A 10,361-nucleotide genomic window follows, 5' to 3' on the forward strand; every position below is an offset into this window, starting at 1 on the left:
TACAATGTAGCTTGCCATCACCAGTGTGTGAATGTGTGTGTGAATGGGTGGATGACTGGATATGTAAAGCGCTTTGGGGTCCTTAGGGACTAGTAAGGCGCTATATAAATACAGGCCATTTACCATTTACCATCCTGGAGATATGAAAAAGTTCCTATGATGTAAAAGGTTACTGACCCAAGTTGTAAAAATCTGCAGTGCTGCTCAGTTTCCCTGCAAGAAAGTGTTACCATTAATTTTAATATCCTCTTTTTCTTATAAAGGAAGCTGCATTTGCATTATTGTGATGCAAAAACCCCTGCACAAGATGCTTTGATAAGACTGGTGTGAGTCTCAACTGTTGTCTGGTCTGCTGGCTCTTCAGTCGTGCATGTTATGAGAAATTGAAACTGGCCCCTATTTTAAAAGAGACAGAACTGGAAACTAGGGTTGTGTCGATGGAGGATGATCTAAAGGTCAGATGATCATTAGAGGGAATTCAAGGGGATTTTTTTTCCAACTCATCTTCTTGTCAGCGTATTAATTTAATGTCATCATTATAATTAGATTGATAATAAATCTAATCAGCCACGCTAGTTTCATGTTAGCATGCTGGCATGTAACCAACATGGTTATGTGCAAGTTAATGCTCGCAACTCTTCACACTTTGAAATGAATGTATGTGTATCTGGAGCGAATATACTCATTTCTCATCATAGAGTAAGGAAAAACTTTAACTTGTGTTTAAAACTTAGTGGCCTCTTTTCATTCTTTTTCACAGGGCTTCGTGTTTGCTGGTGAAAAGAATCCGCTGTGGAGGAAACCAGCGAAGGACAAACAGGTGGGACACATTAACCCTCTCGAGGCAGGCGTTGCAGATTTGCAACAGTTAAAAACTAACAACCTGATTACCCCACATACATATTTTATGAGTTTGTTTTTTTGTTTTTTTACTCAGAAGTACCACTGCAGGACTTGGTTGTGCATTAGCAACAAAAAGTTTAATTTGAGCCTGAGAGGGTTGGAAGGAGACTGTGAGGGAGTCAAAAAGAGCCAAACAAATATGATGGCCTGGTATCTTTTTAGCTGTTTAACTGAATCTGGGTGGAGCACATAAGTTGATATTTCAGGGAAATGGTTGAGAATTCGACACACGTGTCAGGATGGGCATGCATACTCTTTTGTAATGGTTGTTACAAAGAAGTGTTTTGTTAGCCATTTGAAAATTGATGATAACAAGTCATTTTTAAGCATCAATTAGATTTGCACTTTTTGAATGATATTAGAGTCTCATCATCGTTGGCTGCATAGAAATCCTGAGCTTAGGAGTAATATTTTTACATTATTTTCAGACACTGGTGCTTATATTTTTCCACAATAGCTCCATCGTGTCTGGTGTTTTTTAAATTCTTGTTTACATGTTTGTTTGTTTGTTTGTTTTTTGTCTAAACTGAGACCAAGTTGGGCATTTAAATTCCCCATTGTTCAAAAACGTGCACATAAAAAAAAAGAGTATGTTTCCCTAAACTGAAAAATTGTGGCCATTTAGAAAATTCAATGCCTTAAGTTAAAGATTCAAAAGTGAGAAGCATAAAAACATTAGCTGTGGTATCCTTCTCACCCTTCTCACCCTGGACACAGTCTGTTTGACCTGCTCCCCTCAGGCAGGAGGCTCCGGTCCATTCGCACCAGAACCTCTCGCCATAAGAACAGTTTCTTCCCCTCTGCTGTTGGACACATGAACAATAACCACATGACTGTCCCCGCCACAAACACATGACCCTACGCTGTGTCACTGCACCATTACATGCTTGGCACTGATCACCACCTGCACTCATGTATATATCTTTCTACGTAGCACTCATAATTCATATTCTCATGTATATATCTCATGTATATCTCATGCACATATCTTTCTTTCTACATAGCACTTTAATTCTTATTGTTTGCACTGAAGCACCGCAGCAATTTCCTAATGTTGTAAACCTCAACATCTGGCAATAAACCCCATTCTGATTCTGATTCTGATTCTGATTCTGATTCTGATCCAATGATTATGGTATGTAGTCTTTGTCAACATACTTGAAGTAGGAAGTAAACACTCAAAAGATCTTGTAAACACTCTTACACTCTCAGCAGCGTTGTATTGTGTGTTTGTGTGTGCATGTGTGTGTTAAGGGTAAAGGTTAGTCATGATGTACTTTTGACTTTTGGAATACCCAAATGGAAAACATTTTTTAAAGGAAAACTGTGATGTCAAAATGAAAACATGACACTTCACTTGAAAGGCAACATCTTTCTGTTTCTGAGAATTTGACCATTTTCCATGTGGGGAAAATAAAAACTAACCTTAACCCAAGACCAATCACCAATGACCTGGCAGGTGTTAAAATCTTAACCGCGCAGTGTTAAACTCATCCAGTGATTATCTCACTTGTTAGCAATGACACTGGAGTTAATAAATGTCTGTTGGACTACAGAGAAGATCTCCCAGCCCAAATAGAAACGGAGAATAACTGGCAGCATTGAGAAGCTGTAACACTGGTGCCAATGAATTTTAGTGAAGAAGAGACATCATCATGTGTGTTGGCTCGGCTGCCTTAAGAGGTCTACTCAGCTGGCTATTAGCCGCATTCAGTGGTGATGATGACTAAGAGCTGAGTGCAGGCTCTTATGGGGTTTTGCTGTGTTTCTGTGTTAATATGCAGTCAGCTATGCGAGTGATGGCCTGAAAATGAGACTGATGGAAGTTTGTGAAACAAAGTAGGAAGGAAAGAAAGTGATTGCGGTGCTAACATTTCCCTCTTGATAAGCAACAGATATACAGTGACTTGTAGCTGTAGCTGTAGCTGTTTATCCAGAACAGGAAGCTGCTGTCGTCGCGGAGTGTTCTAATTGCGGTGGGTTTGTAGGCTTTTGGCCTCTCGATATGTTTTAAAAGAGTGTGTATGTGTTGAGACTGACACAGAACTGATCTCTGTAGTTTGAAACCATCGAGATTAGGTGCTTCACACAGCTGTTTGTGAATGACTTGCACATTAAAGGCTAGTACTTCATGTATACATGTGAAGCAGCCCAGTGAGTCAGACAGGCTTTCACTGACATATTCATTTATTCATGTGTTTATTCATTCAGGTGCTGCATGTTCTCGTATGCATTCAACCTGCTTCAACTTTTCTGCTGACAAAGATTTCTCCATTTTTAAACATTTGCATTTTCTGTTGGCTGAATTTTATTTTTCAGAAAGATGCAAAGAAACTGAATTACATTCAGAGTAGACCCAGCTGTTAAAAGAAGAAAGAAATATTTCAAGATCCACTAAGGTTTTGTTTGTTTGTTTTTTAACAAATGTTTCATCTACTGAAGCATAGGCATATTTTAATGAATATAACAGGGAAAGACATACACTGTATTGCCAAAGGGATTCACTCAGCTATCCATGTCATTGAATTCAGGTCTTCCAGTCACTTCCATGTCCACAGGTGTATAAAAATCAGGCACCTAGGCATGCAGACCGCTTCTACAAATATTTGTGAAAGAACGGGTTGTTCTCAGGAATTCCAGCGTGATACAGTGATAGGATTCCAAATACGTGACGAGTCCAGTTGTGAAATATTCCAAATTCAACTGTTAGTGGTATTATAACAAAGTGGAAGTTATTAGGAATGATAGAAACTCAGCTACAAAGTGGTAGGCAATATAAAACCGCAGAGCAGGGTCAGCGGATGCTGACGAGCATAGTGCACAAAGGTCAGCAACTTTCTGTAGATCTCTACAGACCTCCAAACTTCATGTTGCCTTCAGATTAGATCAAGAACAGTCTGTAGAGAGCTTCATGGAATGGGTTTTCATGGCCAAGCAGCTGTATCCAAGCTTTACATCACCAAGCACAATCCAAAGCTTTGGTTGCAGTGGTGCTTTAGACCACTGCATCTGTCTGAGCTAATTGGAGGGTCTTCACTGCATCCTTTTACTAAGTTCCAGTGAATGGAGCTCTTAATACTTCAGCATACCAAGGCATTTTGGATAGTTTCATGCTCCTAACTTTGAAGGATGTTTGAGGATGGCCCCTTCGTGTTCCAATGTGACTGTGCACCAGTCCACAAAGCAAGGGCCATAAAGACATGGATGAGTGAGTTTGCTGTGAAAGAAATTGACTGGCCATAGACATGTACTCGTAAAACTTGTGAAAACTTTTCCCAGGAGAGTTGATGCTGTTATAGCTGCAAATGGTGGGTTGACATCATTTAAACCCTATGGATTAAAAATGGGATGTCACTCAAGTTCATATGCATGTGAAGGCAGGCGAGCGAGTACTTTTGGCCTTATAGTGTGTATCTCTGTCAGTCATAGCATATCCAAATGTTGGCTTTAGTAGAGTCAGACTTATTACCAAGTCTCTACAAAACTTGTATTAAATCACAAGTATATAGTGCATATGCAGTAAGTTATTGCTCACTTAACACAATAACTGCATCTCAACTAATATAAACTAAGTGGTACTATTTAAAACAGGAAATGTGCTTTATTAGCAAGGCTCCTTCCGATTGTCAAACACATCAATCTTCATAATTTAGTCTGTTATAAAATATTACATTTTGGCACCAAATCACAACAAAAGTCACCTCAAGGCACTTTATTTTGTACTGTAAAGACCTTACAATAATAAAGAGAGAACCCAAGCAATCAAATGACTCCCTATAAGCAAGCACTGGCGACAGTGGGAAGAAAAAAACCTCCCTTTTAACAGGAAGAAACCTCTGGCAGAACCAGGCTCAGGGAGGGGCGACACTCTGCCAAGACAGGTCGAGGGTGAGAAAGACATTTGCTGTTAAAGGCAAACTCAAAATAAGCCCTAGATAAGGTTGTTTTTTTCCCCAATACGGAGAGCGCATCTGATTTCAGAGGTTTTTGGTAATTGTTGCTTTAGAAAATCCTAAAAACACAAATAAAAGAAAGATGTATTGGGGTTCAATTAAATTTGCATTTGGTTGTCCAAAGAAAGATCTGCAAAACTGCTGCCCAGAGTGAGCTCAGCTTTTTAGAGAGGGGATAAAGTGCACAGTTGTGAAGGAAAGGGTTGCACTGGAGAACGAGACCACCAATATTAGTTTTATCTTTAATATCTTGTTTTCTAACTGTAATTGGAAAAATAACTGACACGAGGAGTTGAATTTTAAGTGGAGTGATAATGGCAGTTTTCTCATATCCAAGCGTGTTAAATGATGCGCTTCGACATGTGTGATGTCTCTCGTCAGGATGTTTGTTGTCTGCCGCTGTCGTATTTTTAGCTGCTTCTTCTTCTTCATTTACCTCTTGAGGAAAATGCTGCCATGTCCCGCTCGGTGCGACCTGCTTATCAACGTGCTGCAGACAACAGCTGTTATCTAACATGTTGGAGACGCACTCCATGTCTCATTGGCATGCCTTGGCTTTCACTCTCACACATCAACATAGACTCATGCACTTTGTGATGTTCTTTAAGAAGGAGAAACATGTTGTTGTTTTTTTTAGGGGTGGGAGGGGGGGTTCATCTTTATTGAACATTAATATCAACAGTGAAAGAGAAAGAGAATCTATATCCACTGCATAGCTTATACAAATCAGTTATTCCGGCTGGCTTTTTCTTGGATACAAATCTTTCAAAAATGGTCCCCAAACTCTCAGTCTTTGAGAATATATGTAATTCTTTGTAGCGGAAAGTGTGGAACATTTGGCCTGTGAGATTTTGCCCTCAAAACAATACAATTAGCATTTAAGAGATGGAGATTCATCAGCAGTTTGTTTATTTGTTTTTAATTTAATTCTGTCCCTGTGGCTGCCAAAAAAAAGCTCTGGTTCAAGACTCATTTCCTTTCTGTATATTTTTATTATATTGGTTTAACTTGGCCCAAATCACAGATGTTCTGATTAAGCAGTTATAGCGTATTCACAGTCCAAGTGTGAATCACAGCACAGACTGATTTCCACTTTATTTTCTCTTTCTAATTGTTATTTAAAGTTTTTTATGCACCCTTTTTCCTCTTCTTGTGGAATCTCATCAGTCACGGACCACACAACTCCACATTTATCTGGGAATTCTCCACATTCCGCTCTCGCACTTTTGTTCGATGTTTGTGGTAACTTTAACATATCTGCGCTGAACTGACTGCTAACATTTACTGAAATTACCAAGGCTTCCAAATCTAAATGATGCGTTGCTCTTAAGGTTTTTAATGCTTTCTTACATAAAAGGATGCTGTGGTTCCAGTAGGGACTCCATGAAATATTCATGTTCCTAATGTAAGGATGTGTGTAACATTTCCCAGAATCTGTAAAACATACCTCTTTCAAAAAGCAGTTACACCATCACACTGGTTATCTCTGTGGTTTTACTTGCGGACTAAAGGTTAAACGAGACACAATGTCCTGGGAAGGGTTACTATGGGTCAGAATCTGGCAACCTCATGATTTGATTACATTTAGATTCTTTTGAATCACATTGATCCAGATTTGATTTAATGATGATCATTTTGGCTCCACTGGGGTCTCAGCCTCGGGATTTTGCTCACCTAATTTAATCAACGAGTGGCACAAAATATTGTACATATTGCTCTGAATTACCAGAGAAATAAACTGGAATTGAACCCACACTGTATTTTCACACTTTTGTAGCTTGTTAATATATTACAATATGTGTTAATAGGATTATATACATTTCAATCGGCCTAATTTTGATTATATTTTAGCTTGTTTTAAAAAAAAACATTCAAATGTGAAAATGAATTGGTTTAACAGAGTACTATCAGTACTTTGTCCTGTGATTGTCAGAGTCAGAACAGCTGTGTGGCGTGACGTGAGGAGAGAGATGGGTATTTAAACACTTTGATTTGATGTAATTTGTTAGTATTTTGGTTTTTAAACATACCTCTGTGACGTTGGGGCGAGCTGTGCAGGAGGTAAAAACGTGTGGGCTGTTAAGTGTTTTTTGTTTGTTTGTTTTTGTTTTGTTTTGTTGAATAGTTCTTGACAAGCGGCATCTAGGTCTTTTACTGTCTATCACAAGGCTAACACGGAGAGACAGATAATCATTCAACCTTGCAATCACACTTGCAGCCAATTTAGAAATACCAGTTAGCCCATTATGTGTGTCTGTGGAGTCTGGAGAGAACCCACACAGGCACAGGGAGAGCATCCAAACATCCCAGCTGGTGAATGTGAACCGGTTGTAGCTTGCTATGAAGTGACCACTGCTCCAACTTTATTGTTTTCACAGTTTTTTAGCTCTCTCTAATAAGAAATGTACATATAGATTAATACAATCAATAAATGGCTTTGCAATGCTATTATAAACAAATATAATGTGTCAGTAACATGCATATAAGTAGCTCTTTGTAAATTCACCCTTTCTAAGGCCTTATATACCCATTACCTATTTAGGACCAAACCCATAACAAAAACTCATGCTTAAAAATGATGTTTAACAGATGGATCACAGATGATGATCGGCCTCTGAAACAGAGCACTCAGGCAGCAAACACATGCTTTAATTCAGCCATCACACGGGCTTCAGATGACATTAATATTCATAGAATAAAAGTGTGGTGTGTATGTGTGTGCCTGATGGGATAGTACCTTTCTCATTACTGGCGGTGCTGTGCTAAGATGCCCGGCTACTTTAGCTACCAGACAAAAGCAGTTTCAACCTAATCCTCATTCAGTGATTTCATTTCCTCTTTCAGCACTAAATGGAAAAACAAAGACGAGAGAAAGGAAAATAAAACCAGGATTTTCTGTAAGAACTGCTCTATGTAGACCTCACCATCACCATCCCGCCGGTTCAGTCAAGCGGTGTTTGATCAAAGCCTGAGAGGACTTTTGGTTCGGGCCTACAGCTGTTAGCATGCAGCCCAGAGAGGGTCAGCTGTCTGTGACCCCAGCTGCAGGTACTGTCATCTGTATGGAGCCGCCCTGTGGAGCTTGTTAGCTGTCTGAGCTAATTGGAGGGTCTTCACTGCACAGATGCTGACGCACTTCAAAGGAGTTCCCCTTCAAAGAGCAGACAGGTCAGAGAGGGAATAGAAGGAGGATATGAATAAATGCATGATTTCATTTCTCATTTCAGAGTGGAGAACCTGGAGTTTCTTTGTATAAATAATTTTCTGTTGGCTTTGGTAAATTTGTCAACATTTCCAATCTGCATTGTGTTTGCATCAACAAGCTTGTGCAGCCATAATTCTTTTGCTGTGGCAGCCTCTATATTTTCTGGAAAGACTTCCCAACAGGTTAGTGAATGGGTTCTGTGACTTTCATCAGGCCTGGCTCTTCATCTTGGGAAAATATCAAGAGAGCCAAAAGAGAATATAACCCCCACTCGAGACAATGCCTGTAACTCCACCAGATGTACCAGAGCACGTTTCAAAAATTGTCTCGAAGAAAATCTGTTTGGGGATAAAGGACTGAATTTGGTTTCCAAAATGAAAGAAACTGTGCAGGCTAAACACTCAGCTTCTGAAATGTTTGCGGTGTGAGTTGAAGCCTTGGAACAAAACTGTATGAGACGCCACATCAAATGGAAGCACTCGAAGGGTTTGGATGGGGCTGAGGAAGACCAGTATCATCTTTATTTTTACTTATCTAGGTATCTGGAAAAGCTTCCCAAAACAACAGAATAATCTTTGTCTAACGCATGAAATGTAATTTTATAGTTAATACGTAAAACAGTTTCACATATCTCTTTCTGATGTTTGAAATAATCAAACACTCAAATTCAAATTTTATTTGTCACTGAGTAAACAGGTTTCACTCAGAGTTTCTTTGAAGCAAAGTTTGAGAATCATTTACCTGACGCACAAGGCTACAGGCCACAACCCCAACTAGAAAAAGGCACTACTGGGTACTCAACTAAAGCCATGAACTGTTGTGGATTTTATCCACCTATTAAAGAAGTGACATTCATTTGACTACACTATATGGAGTATATTTTGATATTTTCCCCACCTTACTCGCTTTTTTGTTACAAATACGTGATTCTGTTACACTCCATCAGACTCCACTGACAGACACCAAGTAACATAGTTTGAGGTATTTTCTGACTGTGGTGTCTCATTGAGTTAGTTCAGATCCTAACACATAGTGAGCTTGCAACTCGTTTCCTGAGATGTAAAAATCAGTATTTATGTCAACGTCTCACATGAGACAGGGGAAAGCCATTTCTTCATGGGCAGGCCTTTGACCACAGGGTGTTGGAACAGGTCAAACTATAAACTGCTGACACAAAGCTAAGAAAGAACATGGTGCTTTATTTAATTCTCTACTTCAAAATTCAAATGCATCACTTTTCAAAGCTTACAGAAGCTCCTTTGTCTTCTGTAAGGTGATTTTCATCCAAACGAACCCAAAAACATGCTCTAATTATGAGAAGGATTTGATTAAAGTCTCGGGTATGACTGCGTTGCTCAACGGTGAATGCGGTGTAGAAAGAGGTGCAGAAGAGGTGCAGAAAAGCTACTGGGCTGTAGAGGACTGTTGTCGTCCTCCCAAATTTCTCTTTTTGCCAAGATATCCCCACTCCTGTAATATCACTCTGGTAAGCTGTGATACATGAGCGATTATGCATTTTTATACGGTAAGCAGAGCCTTGAGCTGCTGGCCCAAAATCAAATTACATGTTATACATTTACAGTATTTGCCCCCAAGTTCAAGATGAGTCATCTAAATCTTGTAGTGTTTCACAGAAAGAGGAAGAAAAATAGGATAATGTAATTTGAAAAAACTATAAATACCCATGAATCCACCATTACCAGGAAACCATTGATATACTATCTCTATGATCTTTTTAAAAGAAATGTCAGACTTAAGTTCCCTGGAAAGCCTTCAGCTGATGCAGAATGCTGCAGTGGGAGTACCGACAGGGACTACCCCCCCCGATGTTGGCTTATCTTCATTGGCTTCCTGTGAAATCTAGAATCAAATTCAAAATACTTCTCACATTTTGAATAATCAGGCCCCATCTTGCTACAAAAGCCCCACTTTACTCTTAGACTGCTGGTTTACATGTGGTTCCTAAATTATTTAAAAGTAGAATGGGAGGCAGAGCCTTCAGCTTTCAGGCTCCTCTTCTGTGGAACCAGCTCCCAGTTTGGATTTAGGAGACAGACACACTATCACTACTTTCAATATTAGGCTAGAACTTTCCTTTTTGCTAAAGCTTATCCGGTTGTTCAGTCTGACGTCACTAGTCGTGTCTGGACCTAAACTCCGCTGCAGGTCCATATATATCAAACGATCACTATGGCATTACTGAGAGTTGAAAAACTGTCTAAAGTCTTTCATCTTTAATAAAATGATCAGCGTTCTGCTCTACCAGGTGTAACAATTGAGTTTAACATCCAGGCATCCAT

General features: G+C 39.4%; 1 protein-coding gene across 4 annotated transcripts in view; it reads left to right on the forward strand.

The window, feature by feature from the left end:
* LOC102215338 (plasma membrane calcium-transporting ATPase 1-like) overlaps positions 1-10,361 on the forward strand; it is a 124,888-nt gene that overhangs the window by 27,664 nt on the left and 86,863 nt on the right. For 3 of the 4 annotated variants that reach the window (XM_005729636.2, XM_005729638.2, XM_005729637.2), the window contains exon 2: positions 761-820. The gene's annotated coding sequence lies outside the window, so the exon portion shown is untranslated. Of the gene's footprint in view, positions 1-760; positions 821-7,700; positions 8,025-10,361 lie in introns of all 4 variants that reach the window. The other variant, XM_013909986.1, reaches the window with a different exon arrangement.

This window comes from Pundamilia nyererei, unplaced genomic scaffold (genome assembly GCF_000239375.1).
Source record: "Pundamilia nyererei isolate P.nyererei 1_Seehausen unplaced genomic scaffold, PunNye1.0 scaffold00034, whole genome shotgun sequence".
Lineage (NCBI taxonomy): Eukaryota > Metazoa > Chordata > Actinopteri > Cichliformes > Cichlidae > Pundamilia > Pundamilia nyererei.